Below are 19,913 nucleotides of genomic sequence, written 5' to 3' on the forward strand. Positions count from 1 at the left end.
TATGCCAGATTCTGTTTATTGCCTAGACAACTGCCTATGTCCTCCTTTGTATTTGTGATAAGAACTCAGGATGGATATTGTTTTTTTTTATCTCAGGAAAGTCAGGATTCTCCCTTAGCCGGGGGAAAAATAATAATCAGTAAGCTCATCACAGCAATTTCCTTCCTTTTTGCCAATTACTTACTTTCCCAGCCTCCCTTGCAGGCAGAGATGCCCATATGTCAAAATTCTGGCCCATGAAATAAAAGTTTGTATGGAAAGTCTGGAAAGAGTTCCTTCACTGATTAAAAAAGTTGCACGCTTCCCAGTGGAAAAACTTTTTGTCTCTTTTTCCTGTTTTGTGTCTTGAAAGTGAATGTGATGCCTGGAGCTACAGCAGTCATCTTGTGAGCGTGAGTTCTAAGCATGAAAATGGAAAGGAAACATGCTATGCACAGCAGAACAGAAGCACAGACTGACCACGGATCCCCAGTGACATTACTGAGCACTAAACCAAGAGCAGCCAATTGATTAGGCCTCTTTACATGATAAAGAAACACACTCCAATTGATGTAAGACGCTGCCGGTTGGTTTTTAATTTACTTGCAGCAAAAAATATTCCTAACTATTAAATAAGGTGCAGTAGCAAAATTAAATGGTGAGGCTGTAACTACCAATTTTTTTTTAATACTATGAGCATCTTTATAAACCATTTTTGAAAATGTGTTTGAAAAGAGAATATTTTAAATAATGTATCTGTATTAGTACAAACTGGAGTAGGTTCGATTTTCTAATAACGGTTCTTAAAATATCGTTTCTCTTTGTGATCGAGCAAAGTTGAGGCTAACCTATTTTGCCAGGGGACAGAAAACAGGAGGTGGCTTCCAGCCATCCTCTGGTTCCAGGAGGAGCTGCATCACAGCTGTGTCCCAGGAGGCCCCGTGCGGACCCCGCCTGCTTCAGGCTCCTGCTGCTCAGCCGCTAGCCTTCAGCTGGAACTTTCTACTAAAATGAATGCTACGAAGTTCTGCTTGGGAAAATGAAAGACGAAACTTAAGTGGCCTTCCTTAAACTATGAGTACATATTTGTCTTTGATAGTTTATTGACAATTAAAAAAAAAAAATCCCTGACTATGGAGTATTTACGAAGCCGCTGAACAGGCATCCACTGTTCTCCAGCACAGGAGTGACCCCGAATGTGCAGTGTTCTCTGTGGATTGGCCCGCAATGCAATGAAAAATTCAACAGCCTGAGAGTCAGACACGAGGTGAGAATTCCGGGGCCCTCAGTGTCTAGTTGGATGACTGTATTGGTTTCCTGGGGCTGCTGTAATAAATGACCACAAACTTCGTGCCTTCAAACAACACCAATTATTCTCCTACAGTGCTGGAGGCCAGAGTCTGAAATAATGTTACTGGACAGACACGTCCGCAGGATTGCCTCCCTCCAGAGTCCGTGGGGGGGATCAGGGTCTGTCTACTCCTGCTCAGCGAGCCCGTCCCCCACATCACGTCACGTCTCCTCCCTCTGCTTCCATAGTCACATGGCCTCCTCCTCTTCTGCAGCCAAATCCCGCTCTGCCTCCCGTTCATCAGACCCCAGTGATCACATTTAGGGCCCACCCGGATAACCCAGGGTGTGGCCTCACATCTCAGGACCCTTAACTTAATCACATCGGCAAAGTCCCTTTGCTGCTGAAGGTAACACATTCGCAGGTCCCCAGGATCAGGGTGTGGTGTGGACATCTTTGGGGAGCCCTTATTCAGCCTCCCATGATAGCCTTGGATAATTAAGTAACAATAATACTGATACTGGCTGCATCCACATTGTGTCCCAGGCACTAGTCCAAGGCCTTGGAAACAGGGAAAAAAGTGAATATTATATTTTAAAGCAAAAATATGAACTCAATACTTACATCCCTATATGGCAAGTATTATAATTATTCTCATTTGCCAGATAAAGAAAAAGTAGAGAGAAGTTAAATAAGTTATTGAGATGACAGTGCTTGTAAGTGGCAGAGCAGTTATTTCATTCTGAGCAGAAGTCCCTTCTTCGCCTCTGCTCCAGGCCACAGTGACCTTTTGGGACTACAGTTTCATGGGATGAGGGGACGATATAACAGAACTAGGCACTTCTCTGTATTTCGAGTTCTAATGCATGTGGGTCTTTCCAACCCAAGGTTGCAAATATGTTTTGCCCGATGAGAAAAATTCCAATGATATGTTTGTCGTATCAACAAAATCATTGAAACAAACGTTTCAAAAATCATTTACCATGGTTTTTGGAAAGAGTATAAAGTAGGAAAAAAAGACACACATTTCTTGAAGTGCAAACTTCATCAAGATATTAGTAATAACATTTCTAAACTGGCTAGACTAAACCGAACTGCTCACAGGTTGAGTCCAAGAGGCCGAGTTAACATACTAGACACTTGATAATGAGACACTATAAAGATGCCCTATGTTCTTCAGAGGCGATTTGCAGGAATAAATTCTGAAAGTCTAGCATTCTGAAACTGTTAGGAAACCAAAATACAAAAAGTCTGAAGAAGGGAAAATATTCACATGAACATTCCCCCCGCCCTGCCCCTCTCGCCAAACGATCAATTCTGACAAAATAAAGTAACAAAACTTTTTTTGTGTTAAAGCAAGCCTATTAGACATGTGTACAGATAAAGTACGTTGGATGAATCATGTTTAATAATAGCACTTAATATCTTTCCCAGAAATATAATGGGTAATTTCTGAAGCATAAGTGATTTCTGAAAAGAAGAACCGAACAGAGGCAAAATAAATGTAGAAATGATTTAGCTTCTTTGTTATAAGCAATTTGAGAATGGAATGGGCTGAGCAGACACTGATTGTAACACAGAGTGTATTTTAACACTGCACTTAATGAGAAGCCATTGGGTAAGCTGGGCACCTACAGAGAACGTTCAAATTGAAATTAGGGAAATTCATAGATTAGTGGCTTTAGATTTCATTTACTGTTTCAGCGCAATAAAAAAAAAAAAAGGGAGCGAAATTTAATGGTTCCGATTTTTGTGTTTTTATAGTGCATACAGAAATAAAGAAAAACGAAAAACTGTACAAATACCTCCATAAAAATAAGCCGAACTGCAAATGTTTTTTCCCTGCAGATTTCGATTTGTTGTCTTAACATTGTATATACTTAGAATCAACTTCCATCCCTTGAGAGATGGCTATTATAATTACTTTTATTTGCTTTTATATTAAAGTCAAATGGCTCGGAGAATCAAGTTATGCAGTGAAGTTTAGAGGGTTTCTCGGCTGACAGGATCAGAGGCAGGTTCACTGAAGTGTGAGGTCACTTGAAAGGAAGGCTTGGTTTTGAAAGTGATCAATTTTGGGGAGAGAACCACACCTCAGGTTCATTACTCTGTCTTCCTCCCATGACTGCAGTGGCCTGATTCCTCATGGTCATTCTGCATGATAAAGCTGATAGGTTCAAATCCCCTGGATAAATCTTATTGTTACAGTAGTTTTGTTTACAGAGCTGACTGATGAGTTGGGGACACTCTGTGATCTTACAATGCCGCTCGGGAAAATATCAGAGATATTTGAGCGATGCTGTAGAAGTCTAAGTATCTTTCTTTTTATCTAGAAGTTGATGGAGAAACGGTTCATACCGGTAAACAGAAACTGCTGTCATTTTTCCCAGATCCACGTGTTTGACTTCCATCGACGACAAGGAGTCGGTTAGAACCCCGGGGAAGGGCGAGGCATCATGACATTCACAGGGAAGACTTTTCATGGCATGCGATGGCAGAATCTGGATTAAAGAAACCGTGAATGAGGTCCCGACACGCCTACGAAGTGAGCCAAGCTCGTCTGTGCGGTTCCAGGGCCCTTCTCTGGAGTTCTCACGCCTCCTGCCACCGGCGTTAGCAGGCTCGCCTCTGAGGGAGAGGAGACGTGGGGACCAGCCTTGTCCAATCCAGGAACGGGGGACTCTGGCCACAGCCAGCTTTCCCCACACTGTCCACTGCCCAGGCAATCGCTGTGACATTTCATTTTTCCCTCTCTCTGAAAGCAACACTCAGGCAGAAAGCTCATTCTTCTAGAAAGCACCCCAGGGCTTTGCAGGATGGCTGTGGTTCACGGTTCACTGGCTCGCTCCTTCCCCTCCGGGTCGCACAGTTTGATTACTCCGAGGAAAAATAAACCTGGGCAGACACATCGAGTTGTTTCTCTCTTCTCTCCCACTTGTTAGGAGGTGGTTAAGAGCAGATAAAGCCTCTTAATAAAGACCTTTACTTCGTATGCAGTAAGATGTTCTGTGTATCCCGCCTGGTTATAATTCCCAAATGTGATATCTGTCATTAAGTGAATCCGTCTGTAGAAGGACAGAACTTCAGTGTTCCAGAGACCTGGCACTGTGCCTAGCATGCTCGGTGCTCAATGAACATCTGCTGAATGAATGCAGGCCTTAGAGAACTGGACCCTTGTTCTCACATGAAACAATGCTCTTCCCAGATTTTTGTCTTTATTTCTGCTTTCTCTGGCAGTTGTGTTATGCTATCCTCCAATGTATCACTATTAAATTTCGTAAAATGTTTGTACACAGTTTCCTAGTTCAGAACCAATAAATCCTAACCTTGATAGAAACATCCTCACATCCTTCATCACACGTCTTAAGAGATTGAAGGATTTTTACGAGCATTGTAAAATGTATTCTGAATCAGGTAGATTGGAGGGCAAAGCATTTGAAGCTTAAATGACCTTGGCTATCATCTGGTATGCATTTTACAGAACCCCAGAGTCCAGAGACCGTAATCTACTTATTCAAGGTTAATGACAGAACCAGAATGACAACTCAAGGTTCCCGACACCCGCGATGGTGCACTCTACATCAGACCTGTCGCTGGGCTATGATGAATGTGGGCGCGAAGAGTAAATCATTCCTCAAGGCATTTCGCACATCCCAGAGCCTAAATCTCAGTCCGTGAAACATGACGTGTTGTTCCTTCTTCTACTGCCAATAATCCTGAAGCAAAGTACCACTTCATGAAAGAAGTGAGGACAATGGCTTTTACAGGTGAAATATCATAATGATAGGACAAAACAAAACAAAACATTTCGGCGGATTTGAAAATAGGCGTTTTCCATATGATATCTTTCTCCTATGCCTAATGACCTTAACAGATACTTATGCTAGAGAGACAGTGTTTACCACAGAATGCCATAAAAAAGATACATTTGCAGAAACCAAGCTAAAATGTATTTGGATATTCGCTAGAACTATTTACAGCAGTACTGGAATTGTTTATTGTAGCTGTGGGTAGGCTAGATATGAAGATGGGACCCACGTGACAGTGTCTTATTTATTTTACTAGATCATACTAATTTTCAATGGAGACTATTATTTTGTGTTTTTCTATAATTTGCATAATTTTTTAATCATTTCCTGAAAGATTATTTACCAAAATGATCAAGGACGACAAAACCTGGATGAGCATGTCACGTGCTGTAATTACCGGGCTCAAAGCATTGAGTGTTCTGCTTCCTGCTGGGTGAGATTTTTCCCGCACGCCAGGATCTGCTTCACGAAAGCCACGTGACACTGGATCACTGGCTTACTGCCGAATATGGAGGACCAAGATCTGAACAGCTCCCACACTGTTTTCCAAAGGAATTTAAAACGTTCTTACATAGAGCGTGCTTTAATTAGGTAGCACACTCGATTATAAACATGTTCTAGGTTTTGTAACGTGGTTCTCAAAAACACGATTAATTTTTAAATTGCAGAGAGGCCCAGTGCTCCTTCAGCTGGATGAGGAGACGAGCTTCTTTTGACAATATCCCTTCTGATTGCAGATATCAGAGGACTTGGGGTTCACTGCACTCTGTTTAATGTCGAGGACGCTGCTCTTATTACTGTACAGTAATAACAAAAGCAAGTCGCTGGCACCTTTTCAATGACATGCACGTGAATTCAGAGGGGAGGCATAGTGTCTTTGCATCTTAGAAAAGGTATCTCGGACTCATAGGGCAGCCTCTCCTGACTGCTCACAGCTGTGTAGGAACCTTGGCGGCAGGGTATCTGCTGGATATTCAAGTTAAAAAGAAAAAGTGTTTAAAAATGTATTCCGACCGTGAGATTCCCATACTCCCAGCTGAGATCTTAGTGGTTGGAGAAACCACGAAGATTTGGAGAAACTGGGTTTAATATATTTAATCTGATTGAATGTGACTGGTAAAATGATTAAATTTTTGTCAAAAGAAATACTGCAAAGTGCATTTGTATAAAGTTCTCTCAATATGTTATTTGTGGTGACTCTGACAATCCAGATGTTCGGTTGCTAACTACTCTCACTATTACGACGTAAGACAGGTGTACAGTTAAACTTCCAGTTATAACAGAGTAAGTTTCAGAGGTCATTAAATCCCCATGGTATAGAACGGTGTTTGTTCTGAAGAATACTCTATTACACGCTTGAAAGTTGCTAAGAGAGTATATCTTAAATGTTCTCACCACAAAAAAAAGAGATAATTATGTGAGGTGATGGAGGTGTTAGCTATGGTGGTAATCATTTCTCAAGATATAAGAATATCGAATCGACACATACACTGCAAACCCAAACTTACACAATGTAATATCACAATAAAAATTTTAAAAATAAAATAAGTAACGTGAAAACAGATGTACAGTTAGAATTGATGATTTCTTGTCTTGTGTTGGGTTATTAAGATAGAGATAATAATTTAGTTTTTCTTCCTTTTTTGATTCTAGTAATATCACACAAACACACACAGATACCTCATCGAATATAATGGTCACACATCTACTTTATTTAGATTATAAGTGCTTTTTGAAAATTTAAGGTCTACGACCATGCCACCCTGAACAAGCCCGATCCCGTCTGATCTCAAGCTAAGCACGGTCGGGCCTGGCTAATATTTGGATGGGAGACCACCTGGGAAGACCAGGTACTGTAGGCATAAAGAATGAAAAATAAGGGATTGTAAACTGACAAAGTCCTTGCAATCTGTGAGGTCACCCAAGGGTTGCTTAGCCTAAAAAAATAAAATAAAATAAAATAAAATAAAATAAAATAAAATAAAATAAAATAAAATAAAATAAAATAAAATAAAATAAAATAAAAAAATAAAATTTCGGGAGCTGTACCAATTGAATGTGAGCATTTTCAGGATGGAAAAAGGAAACTGAAACAAAAGAAAAGTAAAAGATGGGTCCTATAAGACACATAGTCTACTTGTGAACCAGATTTCACATATACAGGTATATGTGTATGTATATGCACATGCACACATATATGTGTGTGTATATATGTGTGTGTGTGTGTGTGTGTGTGTATATATATATATATATATATTATGTAGTTGACCAATATTTAATAATTTACATCAAGCCTATGGAGAAGTACTAATCTAGTGAAAGACGGGATTCAGAATCAGAGGGGTGAAAATTATAATATCTTCATTTTTCACAACTGTCATATATACACGTGGACTTTTGCCATCATGTTTGTAAACCAAATATATGGTCTTGGTTCTTCTTTGACAGAGTCTTTAAAAAATAGCAAAACATTATGTATCTTTGAAGAACTGCCATAAATATCACTCTTTTCACATTTTAAGGAAATGTTTACTGGAAATGCACTTCTTAAAGTGAATTGAAGCGAAGCACTCTATTGTATTATAATGGTCATCTTATGTCTGTACTTCAGTTATCCGTAGGCAGCCGTTTCTATCATTTCATGAGATAACCTTGCTAAAAGTGAAAACGCAGGAAAGCGGAACCAATTTTTTACACTCCTGATTTAGAAACCGGAACACATTATGGGGGTAAACGAGGTAGCTCTTATGATCAAGGGGTCCGCCTTCCTCACCTGGTAGCGATTCTGTTACTGACATGGGTGCGTTTAAGAGGCATAGTAATCACAATTCGCACATTACGATCGCGCTGCTGCATATCGTTTTATGCCAGACACTTTTGCCAGTGTTCCAAATGGTCGGTTAGGACCCCTTGGATAGCTTTACTCACTGTTTAAGTGCCAAGTTTAAATGGATCATATGCTTAACATTGCTTTTATGTTGGGACCTCCACAGACTCCTTAATTTTCATTTGTTACGTAGCAGTGGAAACTCCCATTTACCCCTCTGTTCTACTATGCAATGTAAACAGAACCGAGCTCTTTACTTCCTTTTCATTACGAGGAGCTCATTTACACTTATAAGTTGTGACTACGCTCTGTACAAAATCAGTCATGACTCTGTTTTTCAAATTATACAATGGTTTGGGGGAGTAAGGGAAGGGCTTAGGAGATTTTTAGATTCCTGCCAATCCTGGCACACACACACTGATGTGTGTGGTTCTGCTGCCTTGTCTGGTGCTTAGACTGCTTTGTGAAGAGGATATTGGAGCACTGAGCTCAATCCAGGAGGGGCCCAGATTATTCTCAGCTATTCTTAAAGCTTTAAGTTTGAAATGGAAAAAAATAGAAGTTGCTAGACAAAATATAGATTGTTTTTTTGAGTCTTGAGGGTTTCCAGTTTAAGCCATGTTCCTTTAGTGGTTCCAAGAGGGCTGTGCCATTGGAGGATTACAAAATCCCTTACGGGTGTCTGGTGACTCAGCAACATCTTCAGAAATATTCTTATGGGTGCTAAGCATCCATTAACTCAACAAATAAACTAGAACAAGAGTCCGAATACCCTCGGAAGTAAACAGCATTGAGGCTGAATGCATTTAGTCTAAAATGCACATGGATAGGGCATGGAGGAGAATAGAGATTAATTATGACTTTTTAAGGTATCTATATGCAAAAGAATTAAACTGGACCCTTCTCTTATACCATGTACAAAAATCAACTTGAAGTGGATTAAAAATTTAAATGTAAGAAATGAAATCATAAAACTCCTAGAAGAAAACACAGGATAAAAGTAACTTCGCATTGGCTTTGGCAGTGACTTCCTGGATATGACACCGAAAGCGCAGGCAACAAAAGCAAAAATAGATTAATAGGCTACCCAAAGCTAAAACGCTTCTACACGGCAAAGGAAACAATCAACGAAGTGAAAGGTCACCTACAGAATGAGAGAAAATATCTACAAATTATATATCTGGTAAAGGGTCAATGTTAAAAATATATTAGGAACTCATACAACTCTATAGCAAAAACAAACAACACAAACACAAATAACCTGATTAAATAATGGAAAAAAGACCTGAACAGACGTTTCTCCAAAGAAGATGTGCAAACGATCAACAAGTATTTGAAAAGGTGTCATCATCATATTCCTCAGAGAATTACAAGGCAAAACCACAAGTGGATGTCACCTCATCTGTTAGAATGGCTATTATCAGAAAAACAAAAGATAACAAAGTGTTTTTGAGGACATGGAGAACAGGAGACCCTTGTGCAGGGTTGGTGGGAGTGTAAATTGGTACAACAATCGCTATGGAAAACAGAGTTTCCTCAAAAAATTAAAAACGGAACAACTATGTGATCCAGGAATTCCAATTTTGGGATTACACTCGAAAGAAGTGAAATCAGTATCTCGAAATTGCATCTGTGCCTCCATGCTCAGTGCAGCATTATTTACAATAACTGAGACATGGAAACAACTTAAACGTTCCCCAACAGATAAACAGATAAAGAATATGTGGCATATATGTATGACAGAATATTACTAAAGCTTTAAAAAGATGGTAATTCAGCCATTTGCTACCATAGGGATGACATGACGTTAAGTAAATTAAGCCAGACACAGAAGAACAAATTCTACACAATCAGACTTATATCTGGAACCTAAAATATTCGGACTCATAGTAACTCAGAGTAGAGCGATAGTTACGATGAGCTGGGGGAAGACAGAGTCAGGATGGTGTGAATCAGAAAGTACCTGTTTCATTTATGAAAGATGAATAAATTCTAGAGACCTAATGTACAGTATAATACAGTAGTTAATATTGAATTGTATACTTTCAATTTGTTAGGTGGGTAAATCTTATGTAATTATTCTTATCAAAAAAAAAAGAGGGAGGGAAGAAACTTCTAAAGAGGTAATGATTAAGTTTAGGATATTTTATATGGTGACAGTTTCATGGGTGTATACTTTCCTTTAAATTCTTCATGTTATATACATTAAATATATACAGCTTTTTGTATGTAAATTATACCTCAATAAAATAAATTGATTTTAAAAAGGGAAAGTACAATAAAATGATAGTTTATGCCAATTATTCTTCTATATTCATATCAGATATAGATGGCCTCTAATACCCATAAAACTATGGTTCATTCTCAGAGGGTTTTTATTCTCCACATTTAAAGAAGAAAGAATTCATAAAGTTAAAGCCGTCATTTTTTTAATGCGAATACTTAAAATTTGAGCTGACTAAAATATATCATACCTGTACTTAAAATTTTGCATTCTGGGATGATTCTTACATCCCAGATATAAAAACATTTAAAAATATTAAAGCACTCAGAGATAATTTCACTCACTATTATTTTTTTTATTTCCATTTGTAAGCAAAATCATGGACCTAAGAAATACTAACATCTCTAATTCTATTATGTTTTCCCAAAGATATTTTAATTTGCATTTAGACTAGTTGAGTATGTATGACTTACTTTGAGTTTCACTCTAAGAGAACATTCTCTTTCTAACCAAGAGAATAAAAGAAGTGTTCTAATCATATTTTATTAACGTTCACATTAACAACTGTATACCAAGCCTCTATCCACAAAAGTATTTAAGGTAACTTATGACATAAGTCATAACATGAAATAATGGAGAAAGGAATAATCTAATAAATAAAGTAATGTCAGGAATGAGGAAAGAAAAATGAGAAATATGGCAACAATGAGCATTTTGATGAGAAAAAAAAGGCTGTGATTGAGTTTTAAATTGGGCAACTGAGCAATAGTGGAATTCTAGAGGTTTCTGGGTTTACACATCCATGCGCTAATGGCAAATCTGTTCACGAAAAGAAAGTTCTCAGTAAATTATATTTTTAGGGGAAAAAATCTGTCTTTAATTTAATGTCTTGACTCTTCCATATTTTTTACTTAAGCATCCCTTTCTTTTGTAAATCATAGTGGTCTTTGCTGCAGAATGAGTGTCACCGAAGATTTTATTAAAATCTAAACAGAAACCAGCCATAGTCGTGTATAGTCTGAGAAGAGAATTATAGATGACTGGGCAAAACAGAACCAACGGAATTTTCAATGTGCAGTATCTAAAAGTGTTTTCTTGTACCAAAATGCATCACTGCAGACTCGAATCTTGGAATTAAATTCCAGAATGAGAAATAAAATACTCGGTAAGACATCATCCAAATGATCTTTTTAGTTTCCAGCTCCACACAGACAGGTCATCATGGATCGTCTAGTATGTCAACAGAGCATTGCTGATGTTGCCTTGTCATCGCACACATAAAATTTCTGATAAATGAAGCACTTGCTGAGCCGCATACACTGTAGGACAGTAATAACGGGAAAAGCATGTCACCAGAGACTGTCATTTGCCATCCCTTTAAAAGGATACTTTAATTATAGTGCGCAAGATGAGATTATGTTTTTCTGTTTAAAGCTTTGCTTAGTGTTCACAGAAGCAGGTTTCGAATCGCATTTTTAGCATCGCCCTGGTTGATAAACCACCTCTGACTGTGGGGTTTATAACTGCACAAAAGAAAGAGTAAAGTAAACTTTACCTGCATATCTTTAAAGTCAATGATGCGTGACCAAGGAAATGAAAAATCTGATGAATCACATATTAATTTTTAAAAGTGTGATATACAAATCTTATTTAAAAGCAAGACTTGCTTATCTTGTGGAAATAAATCTTTTTCCCCCTTATGGAATAACTGTATTGCCATATTTGATAGGTGTTTAGGAATATCTTATGATTCTAATTTCATTCACCAACGAATTTTTTTTTTTGAGGGGGGATAGGAATAAAATGTAATACAACTTAAAGTGATGATGGGTAGACATTTTCACTTCTGTAGATTTTATAGAAATTAATCTCAAGTTTACTTGCAAAATAAGCTACAATTTTACAAGCATACTAAGAATTATAATATTTTCATATTAAATTAATAAAAGAAAGTATGCTCTTTTGGCATTGTAATGTCATAGCAATAATTTATTTACATACAAAAAATCACATAGAAGATGCATAATGTTATATCTAGGGCAAAGCTAATGCATCCAATCAAAGGTAAGTCTATCTTTGATGTCTAGGAATCATTCTCCCTCCATAATATAGATTTTATTATTTATGTTTATGTCATTTTTTATATCAAAAGTTAAGTTGTACTCTATCTCAGGGGTCCCCAACTCCCGGGACAGGGACCGGTCCCAGCCCCTGGCCTGTTAGCAGGAGGTGAGTGGCGGGCCAGTGAGCAGAGCAGAGTTCACTCCCCAGCGCCAGCATCACCGCCTCAGCTCCGTCTCAGATCATCAGGCGTTAGATTCTCATAGAAGCACCGGTCCCTGGTGCCAAAAAGGTTGGGGACCGCTGCTCCATCTAATGGTTATGATAATAACAAAAGGGTAGAAACAGTTTTTAATATCACTTGCTGAACATTTGATATTTTAAACACAAATTTAGAAACATGATCACACTAACGTTTGATGTTCTTTGGAATAGTAAGTTATATTAATTGAAAATCCTAACAATTTTAAAGGAAAATTTACTATAAGCCTTCGTATTTTTCAAATACACCTATGAATAACTCAAATGCTTAAATATACAATCGTGCTATATTGGTTTGGATGCTTTTGATTGTAAATAAAAATACAAACCCAAAATGACTTTTAAAATAATAAAATGTCTTGAGAGAAACCAGAGTATACTTAATTAAAAAATAATAATAATAACAACAAAACGACCTGACAAATGTCTCTAGATAGCCCAGAGACGAAGAAGAACTCAAGGTCAGTTGATTTGGCTACTTAAGAATGTCATCAGCACCTGGTTTGTTCCAGAGCAGTGCTGGTCAAAAAGATCAGCACATGAGCCGCACGTGGATTGTTAAATTCACTAGGAGCCACATTAAAAACGTAAAAAAAAGGAAGAGGTGGAATTAATTTCGATAGCATAGTTTAGCCCAATGCAACTAAAATATTATCAGTCCAGTATATAATCAACATCAAAATTAATGAGATATTCCTTTTTTCACACTAAATCTGGTGTGTGTATCAGATTCAGACTAGCGCGTCTCCGTTTGGACTCGTCGCGACTCGAGAGCTCAGTCAGCACGCGTAGCTAGCGGAGATGGCACTGGACAGCACAGCCCCAGTGCCGGCTTCGTGGAAGCCTGTCCTTGCAGGGGGATGGCTCCGTCTGGCCACAGCCGCAGCTAGCTGCTTTCTCAGCTAAGCATGGGGCGCGGGGAGGGGACGTGCTTCTGAGCAAAAGCCTGAGACGCAGGCTTATTTCATGATCTGGGTCACATGTCTACCCCTGAATCCATGACTGACCAAGCAAATAAAATATCTCAGGCAGTTAAGCCCAACAGAGTGGACACCCCTGAAATTGGGATGCAGTTCATTTCTTCCAAGATTCCCGGGCTCCGTGGCACGTGGGTGGCTAGTGAATGAGGATCTGGGACCCACAGGAAGGGGAACAAGAAAGGTCACGCTCAGGAAAAAAACAGTGGGAATAGGTAGCAAGCTTAGATGTTAAGTCATTTCTGACTCATTTCGATATGTTTTGTAAAATAAGGATGATTTAATGAAACATTACTGGCTCTTTCATCCTTGAATGGCTTGCTCCTAAGACATTTTCTTCAGGGAGATGCATGAAGCTTTAGAAAATCTCTAGAACACATAAAATTTCCTGATAGCTCTAGATTTGTAAAATTCTCTGGCCATTGACAGAAAAAGTTCACTTCTTTAAAATGTTCACTCTTTCTATAATCCCCAAGTGCACTTATTCTTCCTATAGTAGTTCCACTTTTTTCATAGTAATTAAAATGCTTTATTAACTGTGGGCCATAATAAAACAGCTATATTAGTCGTTCTGATTTCTTATTTGGCCTAAGCTAATCCCATATCACAAATGTGAATAATGGACTGCTCAATTCTGGAAAGAACTCTTTTTTTTTCCTTTAAAAAATCTCGTTTCTTTTGTTTAGAAAACATGTACTTTTAGTTGTTTAATATAACAAAATTTTCTTTCAAAGGTAAATACCATGTCAAGGTTATCATCTAGATGAAAAGGTCATTTTTACTTTGATAAGTTTTCTATTGACAGAGGAAACTTCACAGTTTTAGAAATATATCTTCCAAACTATTTTATTCATATAAATTAAGTTACATAATAGTTTCGAGCCCATTTACCTACAAAATTCAGTTAGAATACCATTAATTATATAATCCCACGTGATTCCTATCTTCTCCATCTGTAACTGAGACATTTATTTATATGGTATAAAAATATCTACTTAGTTACAGTGGTAATGGAGTATATCTCATGAATTTTACCTATTCTATTTTTACCTTCTCTACATAATCATTTGTTTCAGTGATAAATCATAACATCACTAACATTCATTTCTAATCGCATACAACATATCTATGATTAACACTGATGATTAAACTAGAACTAGATTATTTCAAGCCATGGATAATTTTGCATGTAAATATATCCTGTGAACAGATGGTAGGTGATGGCTTACATAACCAAGGGTGTATTTTCTTCAAGAAGTCTAGGAAATGTGACAGGAGAAAACATCAAACAGTCAAGCTTACCAACTAAAAGCTCTGTGTGCTTCACTCTTCCTTTGGGGAAAACTTATTTTTATAGCAGTAAAGAAAAATTCTCTCATTTAAGAGGACAAATAATTTAAGTCAAGAAAAACGATCTTCTGACTTTCTCCTCTGAATGTTTTGAGGAGGACAAGCAGACGATCAGTTGCAATTTGAAAGCTATTTTGAAAGTATTTTCTCTTGGTAGCTGGAACTGTTTGCAGGTATTTCTAAAACATAGTGTATACTATAATATTTCCAGCTAATCACCATCTGTCACTCAGTGAACAAGGAAACCAATGGAGACTTGCCTAGGCTAAATTAAGAAGTCTCTTAGCTACCACATGTGGCTCTACAGTAGACAGCCCATAAATTAAAAAAAACTTTTTCCATCCTATATGCTTTCAAAAATCTAAAATATGATTATATGGTTTTCCATTAAAATCTCAGCCCTAATTTATAATTTTCCCAATCATGGATTCAACTGTATAATAAGTAAACTTTCATACATAGCAGCAGATATTAACCTTGTATGCTATATGTAAAGAGAGATTGTTTCTGCCGAAATTTAATTTATGTTACTGAAACATAATCTTAATTCCTAATTATAATTTCGGAATTGCATATATTCTGAAATTATTATATATATTATACATATTTTATTTTCTTCAAATGTGAAGGTGGGTCCACATATTCATGTCCTATCATTACATAATCATACAGTCATTTATACAATTCAGATTAAAATAAGGTATTTTCTTTTCCCAGCAACAGCACAGTAAATAGGATGCTATCATTTATCAAGAAGAAAACAAAGAGCCTCCTAAAAATGAAGTCAAATGAACGAAGGTACAGAGATAGACTAAACACACACACAGCACACGCAGAGAGACTGAGAGAGAAAGGGGAGAGAACTAACCTGTCCTACTGCTATTGCTAATTCAACTTTCACTTTTAAGCACTGATAACATTTTCTATTTTTATCTTATGAATCAGAGACAAATAACTTGAGACGCATCTTCTATCCATGGCACGCTTTCTACACAAGCAACATAATTCCAAGAATCTAATAAATGTCAACATAACAACACCGAAGTTTCTTGCCAGATACTTTTTTTTTTGTATAATCAGTGCTACAACTTTTACAAGGTGCTAGGCCAGGCAGGCCCTGGGGAAGGTGAAGACATTTTCTACTCTGATGATCTAGTGAGCAGGTAGGGTCTTGCATAGAGAAAGATAACAGTAATCCCCTTTTCTCTGGACCTTGAAGTACTCGTAGTGAAATCACAAGTAGAGATGGGGAAAAGGCATCAAGTGGAAGCAATAGCATAAAAATAGGTAAAAATGGGAAAGTACATTCCCATTTGGGATAGTTAAGTCCCAGGCATGAGATTTATTGAGGGAGAAAATGCTGGAATGATAGGTGAGGCCAGAGTATAAAGCACCATAATATCACTGACAAAAAGTCTAGAGATTATTTTCAAAGTGGTGAGCACCTCATGCTTTCTTTCTTTTGAATTTTGTATTTTAAAATTGTTTTTTAAATTACAACCGATACACGATTTTTGTAAACCATTTAAAAATATCCACTCTGCTCTTCCCAGTTACGCTCACTAGGGGGCGTGATTGAAGTTGCAAATTTTAAACAAAGAAAGGAACAGACAAGGAAAACAAAATAATGAAGGAGGCTGTATCTCCAGAGGGAAATGGTCTTAAATCTTTAGGCTATATTGTCCGATACCTGCTTCCATAACGCTAAACAAACTTTTTTAAAAAGCTGGTATTTGTTGATTTTTCATTTTCAGACATTCAAGATTTTTTTCCTAATACAGAATATGACACCCTTCCCCACCGTTCATCCTCTCAGAGAGCTTATTTACATCTTGAAAGCATTATTTAGCGTTTACAGTTGGGTCACCAATCCAATTTTATTTGTCAGCTATGTGATATCATGTCTGTTTTTCTCAAACTTCCGACATGGAGTTTATTGCCTCGTTTGTAAGGTTGCTTGTTTGCATGGTTTCATTCTGCTTTCTGCAAGGTCTCTGTTTCTTCCAGGTTCCTTTTCTGAAGCTGTTTTGCTATGGCTTCTGATTTTTGTTTCACGCTTTCCTCAAATATCCGGTGATATTGACTAGTGAGCTGTTGTACATCTCAACCTATTTTGGCATCTGCTTCTCAGAGGTCTTCCTTTATTTCAGCCAAGATCTTTACATGTATCTTGTCTTTACTTTCTATTTCAGGAAAACCTGCCTGTTCGATTTCTGTATCTGGCATATATATGTATGGCAAATATATAGTAAATATATAAATACATGTGGCAAATATATATGCCGTATATATATACTATTATTTTTTTCTCTTTGACTGAATCCATTTCTTTCTTTATTTCTACCTATTATTTCCTGAAGTTGTTACAGGCTCTTTTAGCTACAATTACTAAACTTCTAAGAGCTTATAAAATAGTTTTATTTGTGTGAAGGATTTATCGTTATTTTCAATTTCCTTTGCTGAGCACTTTAGCTCACTTTATATCCTTTCTATTGTCTTATCTATTCTTGGATCTCTTATGACTCTTCCGAACTGTTCATCAAACAGTGCACCTTTTCACTTCGTTCTGAATATATCCTCACATCCCTTTGTGGATGGACCCTTCTCCTTCCCCCAACATTGGTAGCTGGCAAACACTGTAACCATAGTTTTGTCTTTTCTAAAATTTCATATAAATGAAATCATGTAACATGTAGTCTTTGTGTTTGGCTACTTCCCCTTAGAATAATGCCTTGAAAATTCCTGCATATCGTGCTTATCTATGTTGTGTTTGTCCATTTGTGTTGGTTTATCTCTTCACCTTTATTCCTTCAGTAAAAATTTCTAAGTTCTCTTTCTGTGGAGTAGCCATGATGTGTGGTACAGCCTGGATTTTGTCTGGCCAAAAGCTATTTTCTTCAGATAATTTATTTCTTCCTATCCAATATTCCTGTGCGTTTTTTTTTTTAAATGTGTATTTCCGTTCTAATTGTGATAGAGGGCATTCCTGACTTATTCTTAAAATTCAGAAAATGGTACTTTTAGATTTTTGGTAAATGCTTTTTTTTTTTTTTTTTTTGGTGAAGACATTACCTGCTAGCCCTAGAATGTATAAGCTTTTCTTTTTTTTATGAATAAGTACTAAATTTTATCAAATATTTTTCTATACCTGTTAAGAATACCACATGGACTTAAGCTTTAATTTCTTAATGTGAAGTCATTTGTTGATATTTTATTGTAAAACTATTCTTATATTTCTGGGATGTATTTTTGTATAGATGTTTACAAGTGAGATTGGTGATTTTTTTCTATTTTGTATTATCCTCTTCTAACCTAAATAGTTGAATATTTAGCTTATTAATTTTCCATTTCAATGCTCTTCTAAATATGGGTATTTAAGGCTATAAAATTTCCTCTACCAACTTAGCTACATATCCCAAGTTTTGATGTAATGTTTTCATTATCTTATAGCTCCACTATTTTCTAAGTTCTATTATTATGTTTTTTTTTTTTTGATTCATGATCAGAGGAATGTGTATTTAAGTTAAAAAAGTATAGGCTCTTTTGGCGTTTAATCATCGATTTCTATTTTTATTGCATTATGACCAGAAAATATGAGCACACGATACATAGACTTTTGATTATTTCATACATGTTGTGACATGTTTGCAACCTCATATATTATCAATTTTTATTAATGTTCTATGAATATTTAAAAGTAATATGTTTTACTTAATTTTTGGTTACGCTCAAGCTTATTTTATGGTGTTCAATTTTCCTTAGAAAGTTTTTTCATATCATCTAACAATTTTATCAAATGTATCTTTTACAAAAACTCATTATGATTTTCTAGTTTTTGATTTATTCTTTTTTAGGTTGAGCCATATGAAATTGCTGCTATTTAATGGTTAATTACCTACGATAGTGGTAGTTTCAGTTGGTCTCACCTAATAAAGTGAAACCACTCTAGAGAAATATTTTTATTCCTGGGGCAAATAGATTCTCACAGAAACACAATTTTTACTGAAGATGAGCTCATAATCAAATGTTAAAATATACCCAATGGAAAGTTTCTTCAAGACTCAGAGTCAACAGACACAAATAACAGGAGAACTAACATACTGATATTAACACGATTTCAAAGAGACTATAACATTATCGGTATGATGTATTGACTGTGGAGACAATAATACAAACAGCCTCTTTGAAATGGAGCCCGAGCTGCCACGTCAGAGGAGCTGCCCTGCATGTCTACGTCTCAAATCTTCGGAATGTTAAAACAGCAAAATAACCTCTCCATGTGCCTTAGCGACCTCGCTTCTTACGGAACTGTTTGCCAAGATAACGAGACAGCGGTTATGACTACTGGACTGAAATTATAAAAACACTCTTTAGAATTAATGTCACTGTGTTATGTTATCAGCACCAGTAGAAATGCCTTCCTTCTATCTACATAATCATTCTCCTTCCCTTCTCACAAATACCCGTCACCTTCGTCTCCTAATTGGAGCCCTGTTTGGGCTTCTGCATGAATCAGAGCGACCTGAATGGCTATCCTTATTGATTTCGGTAAATGCTTGTTGCTTCTCACTTTAAAAGGCCAGGTTAACAACTGGAGCACTGTTTACAACAGTAAGAAGCAGGGGATGAAGTTCACGCTGAACGAGAGAGCAATGGTTACATAAATTAGGGTTTTGCGATGGAATATCATGCGGCCTCTAAATGTCACATAATTCGACTTTGTTCTCAATATAATATACAACTTAAAAACACAGCAAACTACTTCACGTGAGGTGTGATCTTAATTTTCTTAATATATGTATTTATTTTATATACATATGAATTTTATCTCAATTGCTATTTTTACCTATATTGCTATACTTATATTCTAAAAGGTTAATAATATATGGTTGAATCAGTGGTGATTTTTACTTATTTATTCACATATTTTCCAATGAAGGTATATTTGTTTTGCAATTAAAATTTTTGATTAATTTCAGTTAAATTCCAAGTATTTATTCCTTGGAATTTTGGCGTTGTGTTTTCTTTTCAGAAATAATAATACTATCTTAAGTTAAAATCAAATCATTTTTCAACGGAAGACACAAAAATTGTTTCTTTAAGGGAAATGAAGCTTAATTAAGAAGACATCTAC

The 19,913-nt window shown here is 36.7% G+C and overlaps 1 protein-coding gene and 1 pseudogene across 1 annotated transcript in view; one reads left to right on the forward strand and one right to left on the reverse strand.

Annotated features, from left to right (window-relative positions):
- Positions 1-19,913, reverse strand: part of DOK6 (docking protein 6) — a 272,262-nt gene that overhangs the window by 23,778 nt on the left and 228,571 nt on the right. The gene's annotated exons all lie outside the window — the stretch shown is intronic.
- Positions 6,825-6,941, forward strand: LOC120590849 (uncharacterized; annotated as a pseudogene).

Source organism: Pteropus medius, unplaced genomic scaffold, assembly GCF_902729225.1.
Source record: "Pteropus medius unplaced genomic scaffold, Ma_sr-lr_union100, whole genome shotgun sequence".
Lineage (NCBI taxonomy): Eukaryota > Metazoa > Chordata > Mammalia > Chiroptera > Pteropodidae > Pteropus > Pteropus medius.